General features: G+C 39.9%; 1 protein-coding gene across 4 annotated transcripts in view; it reads left to right on the top strand.

The window, feature by feature from the left end:
• Positions 1-25,000, top strand: part of LOC125287871 — a 71,436-nt gene that overhangs the window by 23,918 nt on the left and 22,518 nt on the right. The window lies entirely within an intron of this gene.

Below are 25,000 nucleotides of genomic sequence, written 5' to 3'. Positions count from 1 at the left end.
GAATACTGTTGGGTTGTGGAGGTTAGCACACTAGAATAGGGTATTGTTAGAATACTATTAGGTAGTGGAGGTTAGCACACTATAATGTTACAGCACAGGGTAATCCTAATTTTATGCATCAAATTTATTCCAATCCAACTCAAAAGTTTTGAACAACACAAAGTGAAGGTTATATCCAGAACAAAACCAAGAATAGATTATGTGATCTAATCCAATTTCAGGACCCTTGTTTCCCTTTGAACAACCCATTTTCAAGATTTGATCCAATCCGATAGCCGAAATCCGGTAACTGAAATCCGATAACTGAAATCCGATCACGTTTCTTTTGAACAATTGGGCCCAAACAATCAAAGCACATGTAAAACTAAAAAGCTATGCTACCTCATGTTCGTTTTGCTCGGACCCCGTAAATCACCGCTTGCGGTTATATTTAATATTCCTCTGGCATGGGAGTCTATGGCAGCCCATAGAACCGTCTGGTGAAAAGTTGTGAAATTTGGCACACTAATTAGGCAGAGTCATCGTAATTGATTAGGCCGCCATATTGGATTTAATCAAAAACACCTAAACGTTTTCACAGGTCACAAAGTTTGTCCGATTTTCACGAAACTTGGTGCAGATGATCTCTAGACCAAGCCTCATAAAAGTTATCCCGTTTCGTCTTCAAATCTAAAACCGTTCGCCCGAAACAGCCAATTAAAATTGTTGGCAAAGCTACCAAACAGGAAGTGAAGTGATATCTCAGCAAGGTTTTCTCATATCAAGACTAAATTTACCACATGTGCTCAGGACCCAATAAGGAGGAGGCTCAAGAAATTTGGTACATTTTGACCACTGTGTGGCGCTATAATCACAGGAAGTAGGCTCATATCTCAGCAATGCTTACACATATTGAAACCAAACTTGGTACACGGACTTGAGACCCCATCCTGAAAACACACAATACATTTGGAGTCTTTTGACCATTAGGGGGTGCTATAATCACAGGAAGTGGGTCATATCTCAGCAATGCTTTTACATATAGAAACCAAACTTGGTAAGTGGACTTGGGATCCCATCCTGAGGACACACAATACATTTGGTGACCTTCGACCACTAAGGGGGCGCAAGAGATAATTTGGTGTGCTTTCACCACTAGGGGTGCTATAATTATCAACACTTTCACCACTTTAACCCAAACTTGGTATGTGGATTTAGGAGTACATCTTGAGGACACACAATAAATTCGGTGACCTTCGAATCCAGTCCAGTCCAATTCAAACAAGTCCAGTCCAATCCAATCTAACGCAACACAGTCAAGTCCAGTCCAGTCTCATCCAATCCAATCCCAACTCCTGCTTAACTGCTTGGCCCCCTCATTGCTGCTTGCAGCTATATTTGTAAATGTACTATTCGGAACCCCCCACCCCCAAAATTCAACAAATTTGTATTTTATTGAAACTACCCATAAGAGATATTCCAAGAGATCAAAACATCATGATTACCAATCACATATTACCTTTACATTCAAGGAATACCATATGAAAATTGTTGACATCACCACATGTACCCAGCTTAACATAAATATTATAACTTCATAATGTCCAGGGCACATGAAATACATATTTAATTTCCTGTGTATTAGCCGTATTTTGTATAAGCCAGAGGTGGGACCAAGTCACTGTTTGGCAAGTCACAAGTCTTAGCAGTCAAGTCCAAGTCAAGTCCCAAGTAAAGACAGAGAAGGACAAGTCGAGTCCAAGTCCAAGTCACATCAAAGCCAAGTCGAGTCCAAGTCCAAGTCCCAATCTTTTTCAAGTCCTGAACAAGTCATCAGGTACTCTTCACTTAATAATGGCATTATTAGACTATCAATCATAATTTTAACACATCAATCTAATCTACAGTATTTTTTTTATAAATACAGATTAAAATATGTTCAATGGTTCTGTCTTGAAATCTTTTACGATATATGCATGTGCATACCTGTGAAATATACGCATGAGCATACCTGAGTAATCTGTAAGAAATGGATAGCTACATGACACTCAGCACAGCAGCAAATATATATTGTTTTTCCAAATTGCGGCGTCCACTGTAAGGATGAGTAATAATTTTACTGATGGCATTTCACTGCGCTAGGCCACAGATTTGCCTGCAAACAATTTATTAGACTGTCTGCCAGTGGCAACTCATAAGAGGGAAGCCAAGGTCATGGTTAATGATTACAATAAATGGTGACGAGAAGAATCGTCACATAGGCTACATTAGTAAATTGCTGCGGTTAAATATTTTACGTTTTTATTAGGGCTGTCAAACAAATTAAAAAATAACTAATTAATATCATATTTTGAAATGAATTAATCTAGATTAATTGCGGTTAAAAAGTAGCCTACATTTTCACCCTAAAGACTAAAGCTTCTTATATGGCATATTAAATACAGCATAAATCACAAAATTACTGAGTAACCACAAAGGTAAAAATAAAATACTTCTATATTATTTAAAAGATAATAATGACACAGTAATTTTGTTTTAAAGTATGTCATGCTGTTTAACTCATTTGTAAATGGTGCACTGTCACTTTAAGCCCATTGTGTGCCACTGTCCACATGTTCTCCTATTGATCTTTTTAGCTCTGTTTAAATATAGCCTAGCTATGGCTAGTCCACAAACTCAAACATGGTTTGTGCCACATGTATAGCACAATATTAACAATGATAAGCATGATATTAGGTTGGCATATAAGACTCAATCAGGACGATAAAAGATCAGGATCCAGGCTTTATTCTTTTCAATGAGGGGCCTGTGGCCCTCAAGGGAGAGAGGTACATGTTTGTGTCACCCCATCATGGATTTCACCAGTATTCTCTGACTATACAGAAACAGTCTACCAAATTTATGTTACAAACAAAGAAGGAGTGACCTCTAGGTCCAACCCAGTTTGAATATGCAATAGAAAGGGAGGATGAGGATTAGGCCTTCATCAGGTCTGGTCAGCTTCTATTGTCTTTTAATTAAAACTACCCCCTTTCCTGGGAAGTTCCTCAGAGGCCTGGTCCCTCACTGTTCTACAAACCAGGGCTTGAAAACAAAATTATTTTTCAAACGTTCCGTTCCGAACGGTTTAGGTAGGCCTATGTTTAACGTTTTCGTTCTTGCATGCGTTCCGCCACCAACATATCGGTCCTGAACCGGTTCGGAACGCAAAATATCGTTCGTTCTTAAAGTTCCGGCAGTGTTTGGCGGGCCTATCAAGTCTATTTTTGTGGACTTTACCTTAGAATAGACTTAGGCTACTCATTATTTCCCCTTGATTTAGCCTATACCGTAGCTATGCCCAAAAATAATAAATCACAGGCGGCATCCAAAAACATTCTGCTGGGCTATCCATCCCATAGCCTACAGACTTACTGTAGGCCTAACCTATGCCTTTAAATAATTTCTTATCAAAAATATTTCTGGATACGTGCTAAACTCCTTACCTGGTTGTAGCCTAAGTTTTATCCATATGGAGATCTTCAAAGGCTTGACCTATAATTCCAACCCTGTTTATAAACGAACCTGTCTGTTGCTGACAAGGCCTATCTCAAATTTCCCGTTTAACTCTTCTACATAGAATAGGTTATAATTGCGCAAACATTTCAAATCCCGACTTTTAAAACGACAAGGCGTGGACAGGCAAAATAGGCTATTACGCATAGGCTACAAACAATTTCCAAATCAGTTTCAGTAGCCTACGCTACAAGCTGGCGTAAGATCCGAAGTGGCAGACGGATAGGTTACATTACAACAGGAAGACAAAATATACACATTTGGACCAAAGGTCCATTTATTCGTTTTTTTTTTTTTTTTTTCAAACTGCAGAAATCAAATTATTAGTCTGTTATATAGAGAACGAAAAAAAAAACGTTATTAATCGGTTTTGTGGATTTCAGAATAACGTTTCTGTTCCAGAACAGTTGAAGACCATTTTGTTTTCGTTTCCGTTTCCGCTCCTCGTAAAATTCCGTTCGTTTTCGGTTTTCGTTTTCGTTCCTTGAACCGGTTCGGAGCCCTGCTACAAACATTAACATTTCACACCTGGTGATAGGCAAAAGGCCTCTAGACAGGCTTTTATTGAATTCAAGGATAAACAAAGGATGCTTGCGTAGGACAAGGACAGGAGAAATACAGTAGACTATAAAGTTTATTCACAATTCTTTCAAATCCCCCTTTTCAAGTCCTTAAAGACTTGAACATTTAAACTTGCTTACATAAATTATGAATCAGCTTATAACAAACAGAGGACTTTAGGGTGTGGGAAGAAGGTTACAGATCATGGGAGAATAAAAATAACAGTAGAAAGACTGACATCATCTACCATAGAAACATCTAAGAAAATGCAACCAAAGCCAGTTTCCATTCTTCTTGTGGTGCACAATGCAATAGAATAAAATCACAGATGGGTTGCTCATGTGGTGCGCAATGTTTAGAATGTGTATGTGTGTGCAAAATGTGCTTAGGGCGGCGCTTGACTCTATTAATAGGGGGTGTTCCCCCACACCCTGTGTTCCTCTTCTCTCCAGTTAAAGTATACCAAGAAAATAAAAATTCTCTAGTCTGAAGGTCAGGGTCGACTACCTGGAATCTTCGGATCCTTGCTGTTTGGGGGTTATTCTGCCCACAGCAGGTCCACTATTCTAAATTAATCCAATCTTTCTTGTGATGTTCTGACCAAGATCCTTTTGTGGGATGGTACACAAGACTTCCAAATGCTGCTCTCCCAGGAACACTGTGCTGCTGGGGTCTTTAGGGGTGGTGTTGGATATCAGATCAAAGGGCTGTCCCCCTTTCGATAAGCTGTGTCTTCCACCATCACACTTCTGTCCCATCCATCACACTTCTGTCCCATCCATCACACTTCTGTCTCATCCATCACACTTCTGTCCCATGAGAAGCCAGCGGGGGAAGTGAGACATGCGTCGTTAGGATGTCTCTGGGTCTGCGACTGTAAGAGTCTGTAAACAGATCTTGGAAATACATGTAGCTTGGAGCAAAAGGTTTTAGCTGTCATTCCAGTACTAATAAGCAAAGGGTCATTCAGTAGAGTTCAACATTTTTCAAAGATGACGTCAGCTGCAGTCAGGTCTGTCTTGACCTCTCAGTTATACCTCCAAACACGCAAACAATACAGTACATGAACTTTGAGGCTTGTGATGCCTCAGAACAGAATTCCTAGTAATAATGTAAACATTTCTTATGACAGTGGTCCAAATCTATTAAACAGTGTTCTTGAGAAGTAAAGTTGCTTGAGGAGCCCAAGTCCTCAACCTATAATGTAACAGGCTATTTCCACACATCACCATCACCATTGTTAAAAACCATCAACCATCCCCCTCCGGATCGGTGACACACCCTTGTCCATCAGATCCGTCTCCGAAACTGATAACAAAACAAATTACAGGAAGACGTCATTGTATGAAATAACATGGTTCTGCTTGTAGACATCAAATATCATCCGGTGATGGGTGGCTAGGAGCAAAGCTTATAAATGTATGAAATAAATCATTACAAAACAACAAACAAACAAACAACATAAAAAATTGAAACTTCAACCCGCTTTCTAATGAAATTAAAATATATCGGCAGTTAAAGCAAGCAGACCGACCATCAGAAATTAAACCAATGAGAACATTTAGTACAGCGGCTAAGCACCGGAATCAGTTTTCGCAGAAAGCATGAAACTTGGCACAGTTATACTACTACCCCTAGTGATCAAAAATTGAAATGGACCCCAACACATATCGCCCCCTAGTGGCTGCCATCTTGAATTCAAATATGGCTACCATTCTTAATAGAATTGTTGATACAACTTCAAAATTAAACAAGATAAAAAAGTCTTTTAAGTTCTAACACTCAATTTTTAGGGTCAAGGAAGCTATTGACATGATTTCCAAATAAACTTGATGTTGGCCATTTTGAAATCCAATATGGCGGATACCAAATGTGAAAATATAGACCATCTCTATTGTTATTCATGATAGAAATATCATTCAAAAACAATTTCAAAGTTTGAACAGTCATTTTATCACATGACAACCTCAATAATATACGAGGCATCAAGTATAATCTGGTAAGATTCCAATATGGCCACTATGTGTAAGAAAATAAGACAATTATTCTATATCTTGGTTAATTGAAGTAACTACCTACATCATCAATAAATTCTTATTCTACCTTCTTCTCTTTCTGAGCAAACCTTAACTCTTACTATACACTGCTCAAAAAATTATACACTTTAAAAAATAAAACACATCAGATCTCAATGGGGGAAAAACATCATGCTGGATATCTACATTACATTACATTTGGCTGACGATTTTTTTTTAAAGCGACTTACAACCTGGTAAACAGTTTAACACTTTTAAAACAATTCTCTCAACAATTCTAGAACAATTTAAAACAATTCAAAAAGGTAGAGTACAATAGGGAAAAGTGCATCAGTGAGTGCTGTTTTTATACAGTCAAGTCAGGTGGTAAGTGCTAGAATTAGCTAGTTGTAAGTAGTGCTACGAGAGGAGATATTCTCTGAAGAGCTGGGTCTTCAGGAGTTTTTTGAAGATGGAGAGAGATGTCCCTGCTCTAGTAGGAACTGGTAGCGCGTTCTACCAACGAGGAATAACAGATGAACAAAGTTTGGATTGACCTGAGCGTACCGGTGGCAGAGCTAGACGATGTTTGTCTAAAGAGCGCAATGGTCGGGGGGTAGCATATATGCCTGTATGAGGGCATTCGAGTAGGTGGGAGCAGTAGGTTTAGCTGGGAGGACCAGCAGTTTGGTTTTTGAGAGGTTTAGCTGGAGGTGGTGTGCCTTTATCCATGAAGATATGTCTGAGAGGCAATCCGAGGTCCGTGCCGAGACCAAGGGGTCATCAGGTGGAACAGATAAAGCTGTGTGTCATCTGCATAACAGTGGTATGAGAAGCTGTGCGAATAAATAATCTGTCCCAAAGAAGTGTTGTGGATAGCAAAGAGAAGGGGGCCCAGTACTGAGCCCTGGGGGACCCCTGTGGTGGGATGGTGAGGTGCGGACAGATGTCCAAGCCATGATACGTTAAACGAGCATCTTGTGAGGTAGGATTTAAACTGATATGGACTGGGTAATATGTTAGGAACAAAAGGATGCCACTTCGTTATTTGGGAATGAAAATGATCAATCCACAGAGGACTGAATTCAAAGACCCCCCGAAAATCTAAGTGGAAAAAATGACGTGGCAAGCTAGTCCATTTTGCTTAAATTTCAGCGCAGCAACTCATGATGGTACTCAGTAGTTCGTATGGCCCCGACATGCTTGATGGCATCGGGGCATGCTCTTAATGAAACAGCAGATGGTGTCCTGGGGTATCTGATCCCAGATGTGGACATGGCCATCACTGAGCTCCTTGACAGTCGGTGTTGCAACCTGGCGGTGTTGGATGGACCAAAATATAATGTCCCAGAGGTGTTCAATCGGATTTAAGTCAGGGGAGTGTGGGGGGGACAGTCAATGGTATCAATGCCTTCATCCTTCAGGAACTGCCTGCACATTCTCACTACATGTGTCCAGCCATTGCTGTGCACCAGGAGGAACCCAGAAGTTTTCATCCTGATGCCTAAGAGCAGTGAGGGTGCAGTTGTCTTGCCCGTAGAGGTGTGTGCGTCCTTCCAAGGATATCCCTCCTCAGACCATCACTGGCCAACCACCAAACTAGTCATGCTGAATGATGTTGCAGGCAGCATTACATTCTCCAAGACATCTTTAGACCTCACATGTGCTCAGGGTGAACCTGGTCTCATTTGTGAAAAGCACAGGGCGTCAATGGCGAAACTGCCAATTTTGTATTCTATGGCAAATGCCAATTGAGCTGCACGGTGCTGGGCAGTGAGCATAGGTCCTTCCAGAGGCCTTCGGGCCCTCAGGCCACCTTCATGAAGTCTGACAGTGTGGTCAGAGACATTCACACCAGTGGCCAGGAGGAGGTCATTTTGTAGGGCTCTGGCAGGGCTCCCACTGTTTGTTGTTGCACAAAGGAGCAGATACTGGTCCTGCTGCTGGGTTAAGGACCCTCTACAATCCTGCCCAGCTCTTCTAGAGCAACTGTCTCCTGGAATCTCCAACATGCTCTTGAGACTGCGCTGGGAGACACAGCAATCCTTCTAGCAATGGAACGTTTTGGTGTGCCATTCTGGAGGAGTTGGATTACCTGTGCAACGTTTGTAGGTTCCAGGTACTGGCTTATGCTACCAGTAGTGACACTGACCCTAGCCAAACGTGAAACTGCTGAAAAATCAGTCACGGAGGATAAAGATGGAAAAAGTATCATTTGCCACCATTCCTGTTTTTACAGACCCATCTCCCTTCTTCCTTTCTTGTCATAGTTTTTGGAGAAAGTGGTCTTCAAGCAAGTCTTGGACTTAACTATATCAGAACAACCTCAACTTTACCTGTATTGAGCTTTTGGTGTTTCCACCACAAAGCACACCCAAGGACTGGGCGCTGAACGCACTAGCAAGTGTCCTAAAAGTGCTGGTTCACTGACTAGCATGAGCCCTAATGTGTCAGGAGGGAGATAAACTCATAAGGTATTACATATTTAAATTAGCTTCATTGACAGGCCTAATCATTTTATGGGATGCAAAATGTTAAACTACAATAAAACAAAATGGACCTTTTCAAACAATCACTATAATCCTTAAATTAGCATATGCTAATTGGCCCCACCTCAATTGAATTAGGCTAACAGTAGGATGTGTTGGACTGGGTTATATACTAATTTATCTAACTATGACTGGGTGTAGGCTATGTACTAATTTATCTAACTCTAGGATAGAAGACAAAATAGCTAATTTCCCAAAAGGAAGCATGTTTCTTAAAGAGACGCTAGCATCCATGGGTTTTAGCCTCCTTGCTAGCATGCCAGCCTCTAGGGGGCAAATTAGAAGGATTGAGTCCAGGCAAGTGCAGGGTTTAGTCACACAGTCAAAACTTTACACATAGCCTAAACGCACCCCAGTTTTTGACTCCGTGTCAGAATGTATGGCTACTTCTTTAAAATCCAACATGTCATGCCATTATTTATGCATGATTGTCTCATTATATATTTCATAATGCTGAAAGATGGCTATAGATGTCATATTATGTGTTAAAAGCAGCATAGCATTATAAATTTAGAAAAAAAGGGCATATTTTGGTCGCCAAATTTGAAGTCAAGATAGGGATTTTTGATCACTAGGGGTAGTACTATAACTGCACCAAGTTTCATGCTTTCTGCAAAAACTGAACGATTCAGGTAAAAATCTGGCCTTAGCCGCTGTACTAACAAGGAAAAATAAAAAAATAAAATAAAATAACTAATTAAAATAACAACAAAGCCAGGAAAGGCTCAAATGGGGATTATATAAAAATTATCCTCCTGTTATCTTAGCACCTATAATAGAATTGGGAAATCTGTAACCATATCATCTGAGCAACAAGTATTCCTAGTCAGGACAAACTGAAAAGGAAACCAAATGAAATAAACCGTAACATAAAGAAATAAAAGGTGCAACAGAATAACAAAAATAAAATAAAGTCAAAGAGAATAAAATCAAAGAAAGTATAGAAATGATATTAGTTACTACCAGCATCTGTACAGCCTAGGTGCTTTAAAGCAACAAAAACTTACAGAGTCAAGCAGTGTCTTGCAGTTTCACAAGTCAACAAAAGTATGCTAATGTTTTCAGGGCTATTTACCTTCAAACAGCTTTTAAAGAGATTTTGCATTAGAAGTGAGGGTCAGTAAAACAAAACATTAAGCATTTAAAAATGACAATTTAAAGAATAAGACCAGTAAACTTAGGGAAGAAAGTATTTCAAGTCAATACCATCTATCTCTAATTTCAAACATAAAGAACTCAAGTTGTGGGTATGAATCCACTCATTTGAACATTTGCCCACATCAAACAAGGCGTAAACATGTAACAAACATTTCCCATTGGCATACAAGCAAAAATAAAAATTCTGTCTTAAAATGTTAAACCCCAAAAGGTGTCCCTCAAAAGGCAAAATAAATAAAGGAAAGAGAAAGGGTAAGGCTATTCGTACCCCGGTGCACACAGCAATGTGTTCTATTAATACCCCGTCTGGTACAAATAGAAGTATATGCTATTCGTACCCTGGTGCAATTAGAAGTGAATTCTATTCGTACCCCGGTGCACACAGCAATGTGTCCTATTAGTACCCCGTCTGGTACAAATAGAAGTGTATGGTATTCGTACCCCGGTGCACACAGCAATGTGTCCTATTAGTACCCCGTCTGGTACAAATATCAGTGTATGGTATTCGTACCCCGGTGCACACAGCAATGTGTTCTATTAATACCCCGTCTGGTACAGATATCAGTGTATGCTATTTGCACCCCTGTGATTTATTCTGGCATATTGATCACACAATGTAATAATAATAATAAAAAAAAACAAGCAACATGTTTTTTTGTTGTTATGTAACAGGGTGTGAATACTGTAGCTCAGCTGTGTAATAGACACTCTGAATAAGGTCTCATGCTGTTTGCATCAATGTATAGTTAGAAGTGGATGCTATTCGTACCCTGGTGTATATAGTACTGTATGCTATTTACACCCTGGTGCATGAACTAGCTAATTGTTGCAATCAAAACTTCCGTTTGAAAACCGATTTCTTGTTCAAATTGCGCGCCTTCTCTCCAGAGACGTTGGTACACATGCACACTCACTCTGCCAAAACACATCACACGGGAATCAAACCCGATCTCCCACGTGCCAGCCCTTGTCTGTGACCACTGCACTACCTGCTTCCACAAAATATGGAGTTTGCAGGTAAACTTATAGTTTATAGGCCTGAACGTCATATTCACGAAATTTCTGTTAACTAACAAACTGACGGTTGAACCAGAATTATGAAAATAAAACACAACTTTTCAATCTAAAACTTAATCTGAACAGATATTAGTGCCGAAACCTTTCAGACTTCTTCACTTTCTGCTGACGAAAAAACAAATGTCCGCCATGTTTATGTGAGCAACGTCTTTTTGTTGTTATGTCACAGGGTGTGAATAGCTCAGCTGTGTGGCCAAAGCTATTCATACCAGGGGTGTAAATAGACACTCCGAAAGAGAAATGGTTGAAATCAAAACAATGGCCTCCTATTAACACTCCTCTCATAGATCCTTATCTCCCCAGTGAAGCTCCTTTGTGTCCAAGGGGGAGAGGCTGGGGGGTTGGGTACAGATAACAAATGTGTGAACTTTTCACCCAAGAGAGACAAAGGGAGCGTCATTTCAAAATTCAACATTTCAGATAATCCTGTTTCATAGTTGGGTGAAACTTAAAGGCAAGAAAAGCATAAAATAAAATTGAAGATTTAAAAGAATGAAAGACAAAATAAATGTTGTTTCTGAAGAAAAAATTGGGAATCAGTAGATCAGACTTAAAATAAATTGTATCTCATCAAGTAGGCCTAAAACATCTTAAACAGCAATCCATTTCAGCTGGGAAATAAAAGTTACAGGAAAAGAAAAACTACTTGATACTATGTAACATAAAATAAAGGTATTGAAGTCCTTGATCCTGATAAGATTATAAACTGCAACAATTCCTCACCCATACATTTCAAAACAGAAGGACTTGAAACAAAATGATGAAATAAAACATCTGTTTTCGTTTGTCTTGCCATGTCCTGACAGGACCACAGGAAACAAAAAATGGAAACACACACATATTATATAAAGAAATAAAAGATTAAAAAAAATTCACACAGACAGGGCCAGCCCACACGCACATTTATTCATACTGTTACACACAGCTCCATGGAGCCAGAGGACAAGACAAGACAAGACAAGACAAGACAAGACAAACTCATCATGTTAGTTACACTAAAACTGTTACACACAGCTCCATGGAGCCAGAGGACAAGACAGACAAGACAAGACAAGACAAGACAAACTCATCATGTTAGTTACACTGAACCAGAGGTGGAAAAAGTACGAAAATATTGTACTCAAGTAAAAGTACCAATACCTTGATGAAATATTACTCAAGTACAAGTTAAAATACCGATCTGAAAATGTACTCAAGTAAAAGTAAAAAGTCGTTCATTTTAAAATGTACTTTAAGTAAAAGTTACTTAGTTACTTTTTTTTTTGGGTGGGGGGTACCAGAACAACCAGTTTTACCAGAGACTTTCTAATGAGGAGATACAGCACTCAAAAAATCCTCCATAGTAATGCATGTGGTTAGTTTGTAACGCCAATATGGCAGTTGTCTACACATATCACAACCCTTCCGCGACAAAACGTTGACATGTGAATACATTGAGCCAATCATGTGGTGTGTTGTAAAATACATTGAGCCAATCATGTGGTGTGCTGTGAAGACATCGTGCCAATCATCTGTTGTGATCTCGCTGCTGGAGCAAGATTGGTGTCGTGAAGCCTTACGCACACGCATTTCTGCCGAAATAGAAGTGCCCAAAAAGTGTTGCAATATGGCCCCCGAGTGGAGGTACTTGGCTGATAAGGACGTTGAGAAATGGAGATCTATGTGAAAAATCACCGGAGTTCTCCTTTAAGTTTGAGCAGTAGTTGATTTTCAAAGTTAGTTGCACTCATCCTTGGGTCTCTTTGCAGCGAACAGTAATCCAGCACAACTGAAAAGCCCCTCACAGGCAGCTGAGGCAGGCAGGCCAATGTTGAGTTGCAGAGAGTTTTTTTTATATTTGGAAACGAGCAGAAGGTTCAGCAGATTAAAGGGCGTCGAACTGGGGGGGAAAGTGGGAAGAATAGGGCCCCAATGGAGGAGAGGGCCCGTGAAAAGTGGAATACAGGGGGCACAACATTTTCACCAGGCATTAGTAATAACTCAGGTAACCCACACATAAAAAATCCAAACTACTCCATAAGTAGAGTCATGTAATGAAGTGGAATAACACAGGGGAAAAGTATTGAACACGCTAAGAAAAAGCACTAAGGCAAGGAAAGGGAAGGAACGAGCTGGAATCTGTAAGTAGTTAGAGAGTAGTTATCCTTTCTATCTGTGCAAATTAATATAAGCTTGGTTAGTAGCCTACATATCGATGGGCTATAAAAAGGTTTTTCATTACCAAGGTGTTACACAAGAAACACTTCATGATGGATAAAAGCAAAAAGCTCTCCCAAGACCTTTGCAACCTTATTGTTGCAAAACATATCAATGAAACTGGTTACAGATGCATTTCAAAACTTCAGAATCTTCCAGTAAGCAGCATGGGAGCCATTATCTGCAAGTGGAAGAAACATCACTGCATCATCAACCGGCCTTGCACAGGATCTCCTCGCAATATTTCTGACCAGGGAGTCAGAAGGATAGTCAATTCCAAGAGCCAAGGACCACTCGGAGAAAGCTCCAGAAAGACTTGAAGGCAGCCAATTCAATTAAATTCAATTAAACAGTTCTGGAAGTAACTAAAGATCAGGATTCACAAGAGGGACCCCTGGAATCTGTTTAGAACAATGGGCCAAAATCACACCTGATACTGCGACTAATACATTTTGTCATACAGGAAAATGTCTTGAAGCTGTCTTTACAAACAAAGGCTTTTCCACAAAGTGTTGAAGAAATTTCATTAGGCACGTTCAATACTTTTGTCATTCCACTTTAATACACAAAACTCTTATGTTTGGATTTTTTATGTGTGTTAATATAATGTGTGGTGAAAATTTCGAATAGACTCACTGGAAGTTTAGGATAATTACTGAAAAAAAAATGTAAGCGTTCAATACTTATTTCCACCATATATTTATTTTACGTGAATATTTTAACTTCCAAATTAAATGTCAAAATGAATGTCAGACGAAATGTAAAGTTTGACTGAATGGATTTTGTATACTAAACATAGTGAAAACTGTCTAAGGTCACTCTCACTCTCCCTTGCTAAAGAGCTAAATGGTTTAGTCCGCCTGCACAATTCATAAGGTAGTCTATCTTTTGTTTATTTAGTTGAGCATCGCTAGTAGTGGACCGCTATTGTTGTGCTGCTGGTGCAATGTCTTTCTCCAAGAAAGCCAAGTCAGGTTACTAAAAACAAAGGCCAAAACAGGAAAAAGAGAGACATCAAAATGAGGGGAAACAACTGCTAATAAACTTCCTTCCAAAGAAAGGTGAGCACAAACGTCAAAACACGAAATCCCATGGTGTTTGCTTGAATATCTCCGCAATCAATCTTGAATTTCCCCTTGAGGATCAATAAAGTATCTATCTATCTATCTGTCATTGGTGCTAAAACGAACTGAGACAACCCATTGGAATAGCGGAAAATACACTTTCATAGGTTAGGCTAATCTGATGCATCTCGTGATCCAGCTCCATCTCCATCACTTTCAGAAAGACTGCATGGCGCCAGCTTGATTCATTACCTGTAGGCTACATGCTGATCATTATCACTAGGCTAGTGGTTTAGGGCGCGACTTTTTTTTTTACTCAAGTAACAGATGGGTTTTTTGATGTAGCAAAGTACAACGCTTCACTCAAAATGTAATCAAGTAAAATTTAAAATACCGATTTTATAAACTACTTAAAAAATACAAAATACACAGAAAAACTACTCAATACAGTAACGTGAGTAATTGTATTTCGTTACTTTCCACCTCTGCACTGAACATAGAAAACTCCATCTTTGCAGATGGGGCAAATAATACTTGGATCTATAATTTAAAAGTTGCATTATCAATCCAATTTCAAACTAGTTGTACTTTTATACATTTGAAGAACACAGTATCATACCAACTCCAATGTCTTTACTTTCTTTAAACGGTGGAAAACGTCATTCGATGCCCAACTATTAATATTACGCTTTCAGTTCAACATCTTTATAGGCTACTTCAAACTGTGATCTTAGTTACGCAATCTAAAGATGGTTTCATACATCTGTTATGACCAGCAACACTCTTATGCAATTTAATTTTCAGGTGAGAGATTCTTAGGCAAGCTGTCCCCCAAAATGTTGCCGTCAAATGGGGAATGGCCATCAAATCAATGTATAAGCTGCAGCTAATAGTTGGGAAATTATGGTAATTGCATCACAGGTGCTAAAATGATCTACATTATACATTTCAGTTGTACTTTTGACTAGTAAGAATGTGGGAATGAGATGTAGTAGGGGGGATTATAAACAAAAAAGGCCCTAATCGTTACGCGGTGGATAGAAGCACCAAAATTGGTACAGACACTCTTTATGATGTATCTCATCATTTGAGAAGGGGTGCCCAAAATTTCTGGATCATTTAGGTGATTTTTTAAGGTAAAATCCAAGATGGCCACCTAAAACGACCCAAGGATAATAAAACATTACATAGTTGGGCATCATGGTTTATTCTGCTACTTTATTATTTTACATTTGATATATATAGAGATGGTTAACAAATAATATGTGCAAGATAACCCATGAAAATAATCTTACATGCCTTTTATACAGCTTTAAAGGGGGGAAAACAGGCTTAAAATGGTCAGAATGACATGACTCCCCAAATTAATCCTCATCTGAGAAGTTAATTATTAATGTATGCATAACATAAATATTTTTAAAAACTTTTGGAAGAATCACTTAATAATTTTCAAAAGACAGTTTATTGCTAAAATGTCCACATGATCAGAGATCAAGCCCCCAAAAAATAGGGGCACAACTCATTGATCAAATGTTATGCCAGTGTTAGCGTTGTAGCCAATGTAGAACCACTAGCTGGGTTCCAATTATCAAGCTAAATCTAGGCAAACAAAGGCATCCCTAGGCTAATTGTGTCCCCATGATCGCCAGGGGTGCGTATTTGTGAATCTGTGGGGCTTCCTGGGGGGTATTGTACCGTTATTTCGGGAATAACATTAGAAGCTACGAAATTTTGATTTGTACTACAGTAACGGTAGCCAGCTAGTATTTAGCTGTGCAGTATGTACATTGAGTAGTACTGAGAGTACTCAGAGAAGTATACACTACAATTCCAGCTGTTACTTGTCAACCAAAGGCCATCTTAGTGCCAAAAGTTAACCAAACCGAACTTAGCATGGGCAATAACAGAGGAGGAAAAGTGGGGTGAGGATGCAATCAAACTGATGCTTCACTTCAGCCAGAACGGTCTTACCCACCTGCTATAAACTCACTCCTTCCTCTCTTTCATGAAAAAGCTGCCAGCTTTGCTATGGTCAGACATGGTATGAATGTTGTAAAACAATTGACAGAGAACCTAAATTCCGGCCAGGTCCCAGTTATGGCATTTGACCAACCACTATATTTACAAAAATGGTTCAGTGGAGTGATCCAGACTGTTATGGAGAGAGGTTTGTGATGCTTGGTGGGTTACACATAGAGATAGCTAGTTGAACAACTGCACTATGTGATAATGGGGTGGCTACCTCTGGAACAGCAGACTCCTTCTAAAGGGTGGGCTGCATGAAAACCATTTCCAGAAGTAAAGGATGCCTTCATTGCTATGACAGCAAATAATTTTCAACTGCTTAGCCAGGAATCAAACATGTTTGCATTGCTGGAGAAGTACACTTGTTCTTTCTTACGATAAGAAAAACGGATCTTGAAAAAAAAGTCAATGATCTCAGGAAGGACTTGTTTTCTCAAATATGTCTCTCAATGAAAAATATTCCTCCCACACAGGCTGCACTGATACAGCATTCAAATAGAGCAGTGTACCAAGCTAGCATTTGGTCCAAAGGTCTGCAGGCTACCCAGTCAGTGCCTTCTCCTGAAAAATATGGATGGACCAAATTAGATTATTTTTGGACACCTTTATGGACACTTTTACCAGAGGCAGCCAAAGTATGTAGAGAACCTCTTAAATGTGGCAGCAAAGCTGAGCCTCTCTGCTCTCGAAAGTGCCGATGCCAGGATGCTGGGTTGCCTTGCACAGTATTATGCCAATGTGCCAGAGCATGTGAATAGATGCAAATATGCAGTATGTAGACTAGGACTAATGTAATTTAATGTGGTGTTTTACTGTGTCTTAAGAAGTTGCAGGGGACATGTGTGCTTAATTGTATGCTTTTTATGAGGTCTGCCTGAGGTGCTTGAGTGTCTGTGTTTATAGTATCCTTGAGACAATTGGTGGATATAGCCATAGTGTAGCCGTATTGTCTGCTTAAAACAGAGACATATCTATGACACTTATACCTAATTTCATGCTTTTAGGAGGTTGTTTAGGTGGCCTTTGAAATAGCTGCCAATTGTGTGGATAGGCAGTGCAGCCTTTTTTCAATTTCTTTAAAAATTCACTTCCCGTTTAAGATTTCTTGGAGTAATCTTCCAGGATAACGTAGACCCAAGGGACATATATCAAATTTCAAGCTTTTAGGAGGTTGTTTAGGTGGCCTCTGAATCAGCTGTCAGTTATATGAGTGGCCATTTTGAATTTCTTCAAAATCTCACTTCCTGTTTGAGATATGTTTGGTCACCCCTTCTATGATGTCTTAGGGTCACCCAAGGAATATATAAGCTTTTAAGAGGTTGTTTAGGTAGTGTTTGAATCAGCTGCCAATTTTGTGGCGGGGAGTGCGGCATTTTTCAATTTTTAAAAAATTCACTTCCTGTTTGAGATTTTCTTGGGCACCCCTTCTATGATGTCTTAGGATCACCCAAGGAACATGTATAGCAAATGTAAAGCTTTTAAGAGGTTGTTTAGGTGGTCTTTGAATTAGCTGCCAATTTTGTGTCGGGGAGTGCAGCATTTTCAATTTTTTTAAAAACTCACTTCCTGTTTGAGATATTTGTGGGCACCCCTTCTAGGATGTCTTAGGATCACCCAAGGAACAAACATACCAAATTTCAAGCTTTTAAGAGGTTGTTTAGGTGGTGTTTGAATCAGCTGACAATTTTGTGGCGGGGAGCATGCCATTTTTCAATTTCTTTAAAAACTCACTTCCTGTTTGAGATATTTTTGGGCACCCCTTCTAGGATGTCTTAGGATCACCCAATGAACATACATACCAAATTTCAAGCTTTTTAGAGGTTGTTTAGATAGTGTGAATCAGCTGCCAATTTTGTGGCAGGGAGTGCGGCATTTTTCAATTTCTTTAAAAACTCACTTCCTGTTTGAGATATTTTTGGGCACCCCTTCTGGGATGTCTTAGGATCATCCAAGGAACATGTATACCAAATTTCAAGCTTTTAGGAGGTTGTGAAGGTGGCTTTTGAATCAGCTGTCATTTGTATTGGCGGCCATTTTGAATTTCTTCAAAATCTCACTTCCTGTTTGAGATATTTTTGGGCACCCCTTCTAGGATGTCTTAGGATCACCCAAGGAACATATCTACCAAATTTCATGCTTCTATCCACCGCGTAACGATTTTTCACATAATCTCCCCAACTAATGTAGATGAACTGGTTGGTGAAAATATTCATACTTAACACATTGTTATCATTATGTACAATTATTATTATTATTATTATTATTATCATACTTAAAATTGTCTTTCAGCTGATGTTAAAATCATTTCCATTGAAAAGAAATAATAACTATTTTCCAAGACTTGATCTACAGACATTTTAGCCTGGCGGGGCCATCCTATATCATTGAGATGTATAGTCTGGCATCGAACCATTCACCTCGCTTAATCCAAGGGGCGGGCAGAGAATTGTCTTTCAAACTGCCTAGGCATGCAATAGGCCAGCGCTACGACCATATCCATTATCCGGTCGGCCAAAACGGCAAATACATCCTTCTTGAAAGTAATGACTTAAGTGCATTGTGTTGCTCTACTTTCAAAGAAAAGCACAAGTCCAACTCCTCCAAAGTTGGCGCCAACGCCGATTCAAACAACCGCTCTTAGCTTTAAGCCATAGCCACCTTCCTTGTTGTTCACAGTCGCAGGACTGTCGTTATCCTGTTAAGCCAGCCTTACTCTCTAACAAAATAGAGCTGTGATTGGAGAACATCCACGGTGCTAAGCCAATAGAAATCCCTATGGTTCGATACTAGACGTACAGGCTGAGCAAATTAATTTGCCGCCGCTAGGGTGCGTCTAGAGACATTTACAACAGTTTTAAAAATTCTACACAGTTAGATCTGATGAGACAGAAACTGAAATTGGATCAATCCATTTTCAGAGGAACATGAGTTCATTTGCATATCTACAGCAGGCAAAGCAACACAAGAGGTTAGGGATGATCTGATTCAGGCTCATACTACAGGCAAAGATGCAAGTTAAAGACATAGAGGCTGGAATCAGATACAACTAAGCACAAATTCCATGATACATTGACAAAGCAAAATTTAAAGACATTTACGAGCATGAGTCAAAAAAGAAAACACAGGCACATGGCAAGACCATCATGTTAAAGACTGGACATGAGAGAAGTCTTTTGTCACCTTCTTGGACCTTAACCATGGTCATTGGCGACACCTGAGGGGACCCCAAGGAAAACCGCTAAAGCAGCACTTGCAAAGCATTTGCAGAAACTTGCATCACTATCAGATAATCTTCCAGATGAACATAATACAGCAATAATCATTGATGGAATGTCTCTGGTCCAGAAGGTCAATAACAATGTCTCAACTTATGCAGACATTGCTGCTGCTATTCATAGCATGATCCGTAAAGAGGCAAAGCAGAGGCAGATAATTATTTAGATTAAATTAGATTAGATTTAACTTTATTGTCATTGTGCAGAGAACAAGTACAGAGACAACGAAATGCAGTTTGCGTCGAACCAGAAGTACAAAAAAGCAGAAAAGTGCAATGAGATATACACAGTATAGGCAGGTGGTGCATAGACAGGACAAGACATATAGTGCAGTGTAGACAGTAGTATACAGTTGTTTTGCAGAAGGTGGTTTAGAGTAGCATAAATTAAATATAAATATGTGCAGTGTATTAGCAGTTACCTATAAGAGCAGAATAAATATGGCTATGTAAAATGAACAATGTATGAACAACATGTACAGGTATGTGCCATGTAGTGGCGGTACCATTATAGTAGTAGTAAGAACAATATAGATATATGCAGTGTATTAACAGAATATATTACAGAAAAACTGAATAAATATGGATATTTAGTATGAACCATATGTACAGTATGTACAACTATGTGCAGTGTGGTAACAGTACCATTGTAGTGCAGAAACAGTAACATTACAATAGTATTAATAATAAGTGTATGTGCAGGATGAAAAGCAGTAGAATATGGCTATGTACAGTATAAGTAAGGGATTATGTATAGAACGCCGGTCATCATGGGAAAATAAGTCCGACAGAGCGAACCCGGACCCGGCAGCCAGCGAGAGGGTCTTATTCGCTCTGAAGGGACTTATTTTTCTGATGACCGGCGTTCTCTCTGATATCCCGCTTTATTATCTGACTACTTGCCAAAGCGAAAAAATAAACTCCATGATATGTCTCTTTACACTTTGTTACCGTTTTAGGTCATGGCTTTTGCTGAGAAACAAATAGTTCATAACCTGCCGCTGAACTTGAATCAAACATTCTTTAGAACACAGCTGATCAACCGTCTGCTTTCACTTTTGAATGAAGTTCCAGTCCTTGCGTAGCGATCTGGTAGTGATATGAAGGACCTGAATTAGAGGCACAAACTCCGTTGCCGTTGACAGCGGTCATTCTTGTTTTCAGAGGTCCTTTCCCAAAAATAATGACCGCTAGAACTTTGGAAATCCATTTAAGTCAATGGAGCATTCTACTTGCATTGTGAAGAGCATTATAATAAGTGTAATTACAGTATGTACATTTGTAAATAAATAGATGGGATAGATGGGTGGGATAGGGTAGTGCAGTTGTGGGGGCTAGGGATGTCCGCCTCCTTGTTGTCCCTGTCAAGGCTGCCATGGTCGTGGACACCTCAACAGGCACAGGCAAGGAGGCATCAGTCGGGGGCGGGGCAGGGGGTGATGGGGGCTTAGTTTGTTGGATGTCACCGGGATGCAGAGCTGGAGTTCAGTAGGGTGACAGCCGCGGGAAAAGCTTCCTCTGAACCTGCTGGTTGGTCTGCGGAGAGACCTGCGCCCTCCTCCCGAGAGTGGGAGTGAACAGTCTGTGGTTGGGGTGAGAACACACTTTGATGATGCGCGCCTTACGCAAGCATCGTTTGCCCTGGATGGCCTCGATGGAGGGAAGTGAGGAACCGGTGATGCGTTGGGCAGTTTTCACCACCCTCTGCTTTCCGATCGTGGGCAGAGCAGTCAGTGGTGCAAAAAGTGGGTATGCGCTATATGCAGCACCATGGGGGCGCCAAAGCCATGGTAAAAATAATAATAATAATAATAATATATTTGGTATATTCTATATGTAGCTACTGTTGTGCGTTTCTAAACCATTTCAACATTTTCTCAATGTTAAATAACATTTTAGAGGACTAACAGGCTAGAGGCGCCCTATCTCATAAGATTCTATCATAGAATGTTGACATAGAAGAGGGAGTGGGGGCGCCGTGAGCGCTGGGTGAGCTGGTACAAGTAGTGAGTTTTCATCTATGGAAAAAGATGGATACAGCAAAAAAAGCTGTCGGGGGCTAAACATAGAAAAAGAAAGAGGAAAATGAGATGGGATGTCAAGGGATGCGGCAGTAGTTAAATAAGTGGACAGTGAAAAGCAACAGGTAGGATTTAAAGTGTGACGTCTGTGCTTGGAGGCTTGCAAATAATAACAGACTAGCATTTGCTAAGCATATGACGATTGAAACATAACCTATTCCATTAAGATAGCTAGGTGGCTACCATGCTCATACTGAACTTTTAATGGCAAACTGCAAACAGAAATGTCACGCTAGCAACAACTCATTACATGTTTCCTTTTCCTAAAAATCCTAATATTAATAGCTTAATATTGTGTTGATAATGTGGCAAACAAAGGCTAGAGTTGGATCAGCCTTATCTTTTGTGAGCAACAGCTGGCAAAAGGACGTTATGAGAACCGTTTAGACTCTCTTAAAGTGACAATGCACCATTTAACAATACTTCAAGTTCAAATTGGCAGAATTTCTTAAAAAATAATAATTTGCACTAAGTTTACTTTAGTTGTTTGTGTTTTTTTTTTTTTTTTGGGGGCAATTTGTTGTTGCATACCCCTCAAAAGAAGGGTAGCTGCGCCCCTGAGAGCAGTTGCCATACCAACCTGTGACCCAGTTGGTGAGGATGCTCTCGATGGTGGACGATCACCAGGATCTGAGGAGACAGATGGACCTCAGAAAGAAGAGACGCTGTTGAGCCTTTTTGATCAGGGTAGAGGTGTTGAGGGTCCAAGAGAGGTTCTCAGAGATGTGGACACCCAGAAACTTGAAGCTGGTGACACGCTCCACCTCAGTCCTGTTGATGAGAATGGGTGTGTGTTTGCTAGCTTTAGACTTCCTGAAGTCCACAATGAGCTCTTTGGTCTTCTTGGTGTTGAGAGCCAGGTTGTTGTCAGTGCACCACGATGTTAGGTGCTGGACCTCCTCCCTGTCATCGTTATTGCTGATGAGCCCAATCCCCGTAGTGTCATCAGCAAACTTGACAATGGTGTTAGAGCCATGTACAGGTGTGCAGTGGTAGGTGAAGGGGAGTAGAGGGAGAGGGGCTCAGCACACATCCCTGTGGTACACTGGTGTTCAGGGTGATGGTTGAGGAGGTGCGGTTATCTAACCCTAACAGACTGAGGTCTGTTGGTTAGGAAGTCAGAATCAGTTACAGAGGGAGGTATTGATGCCCAGTTCACTGAGTTTGGTGATCAGTTTGGAGGGAGGATGGTGTTGAACAGCTGAGCTGAAGTCAATGAACAGCATTCTTACATAGGTGTTGCTATTGTCAAGGTGGGACAGGGCAGAGTGAAGTGCCATAGAGATGGCATCCTCTGTGCTCCTGTTCTGGCGATGATAATTCAATGAATAGATTAAAGATCCTTTGTACTCGTTTCAGCTACAATTTAAAAAAACATTTGTACTGCAGACCTATGTATGTCATCATTTAACATTAATTTCAACTTCATGCTTGAAAGTAAGGGAAGGTAGAATAGTAATGATCAATAAGGTCTGCATTCAGGTATTGCCGTAACATGTTGCTCTGAAAACTCAAATGAGCTTTTTTTTGCACATAAATCTTGAATTTTATCAACCACAATAAAGAGCCATCATCATCATCAGCATCACATAATGAGTCAAAATATGTATGGCAAGGCCCCAGCAGTGGCGCGACTGGCTGGCGCACCTGCACCATACGCCGGCGACCCGAGTTCGATTCCCGCCCCGTGGTCCTTTCTGGATCCCACCCCGATCCTCTCTCCCACTCACTTCCTGTCAATCTCCACTATCCTATTTAATTAAAGGCATAAAAAGCCCAAAAAATATATTTAAAAAAAAATATATGTATGGCAACATCAAACACCACTTATGCATCAGTAATAATAAGGTTTGGATTATTTTCTGGGCTCTTATGAGTGTTTTAACAAAAAAACGCCAATAGGCGGAATTTCCTTTTTTTTCAAATCAAAGGGAACTTTGAAGGCCTGTACAGCCACAAAGCTACAAGATCCAACTTGCTATCATACCATTTTATACTCCAGAGATATGTAGCTTTCAGAAAAATATAGTGAGAATTTGCCCCCCAAGTGGTAGTGACGACCCCCTGTGGTTAATGGACAATGACAGGAAATGACCTCAGGAGAGAGATGGGGCGGAGTCAGGACACAGGAAATGTCCTCAGGAGAGAGATGGGGCGGAGTCATAGACAGTAAAAGAAATGGACGAACAGACTCCTTATAAGCTACCTTATAATTAATGTCAGCTTGCTTATTCCTTTACCTGCACTTTTAAAATTATTTCCATCAAGCTACATTAAACCATTTTCAATCATCAGTTGCTGCCTGCCTTCTAAAACCTACTATTTAGTGATCTAAATCCATTATGTAACTCGTTAATGCTGCGGCTGAACGACAGTCTGAAATGCACACTTGGCGTCATTGGATTTCACACACGTGTAAAAGAAAAGCTAACTTTTATGCACATGCTACGTTTTGCACATGCTACGTTTTGCACAAGCTACGTTTGATACTTTTTCTCTATGTCTAAATGTTCACTCCTCGCACGTCTAACTTACATTTTACAATGCAGGGACTGTAACTACTAGTTATAAATACAGTAATCATTACTTTATTTAGGCAGAATAAGTTCGTTGTGGTTTCCAAGCTGATTAATGTTAACGTTAGCGGTCTTCCACTGATATTCATGACATTAGCTAGCTTTGTGTTTAGCTAGTCTATTATGAGCCCTAATTTAGCGATGGATAACGTCATACTGCAAATGGTAAAACATACGCTTTCAAAATAACAGGCCGGGGAGAGATGATACGGCTCACTGCTATAACTGTCACGCTATTAAAGAAAGACATCTTCAGTCACATTGTCAAAAGTTAAAAAGACAGACAGTCAACTACACTGTAACAACGTAACGTAATTACTAGCTAATTCCGCTTCACTCTCGGCTTATTTACCAGCAGCAAAACTGGACATTGTTTTCACGAATTTTGTCATGCTTATTTGAGTTAAGAGAACTGATGGGGATGTTCTTTTAATTGTTATTTCAAGCAATGTATGTCACCGTGACCAAATCACCATGAACACACTTCACTGATGATCTCACTCGCGGATAACTGGTTCTCTCTGCCCGACTGTGGCTGGATCAGCAGGTTGCAGGCTGTGTGGCACGTTCATCGACAGTAAAAGAAATGGACCAACAGACTCCGTCGTTTTCAATGGGAGGGCACTGAGTCAAATAGAGCGATTTTTCAGTTGGTCCCCGCGCTTAACCCGTGGCGTTAGCCATCGAACTGAATCTTGTAACTCATATTATAGATACACAGAAATTCTTCTCACACTTCCTTCGCCTTCAAAGTCATCAAAGTTTATTTATTTATTATTATTATTATTATTATTTATTATATTATTATAATATATTATTATATATATTCATTTATTTATGTATTATTATTAATATCATCCTCACAAGTGATATCAAGTCGTGTTAATGTT

The sequence above is a fragment of the Alosa alosa genome, chromosome 22 (genome assembly GCF_017589495.1).
Source record: "Alosa alosa isolate M-15738 ecotype Scorff River chromosome 22, AALO_Geno_1.1, whole genome shotgun sequence".
Taxonomy (NCBI): domain Eukaryota; kingdom Metazoa; phylum Chordata; class Actinopteri; order Clupeiformes; family Clupeidae; genus Alosa; species Alosa alosa.
This window is presented reverse-complemented; position numbering and strand designations above follow the sequence as displayed.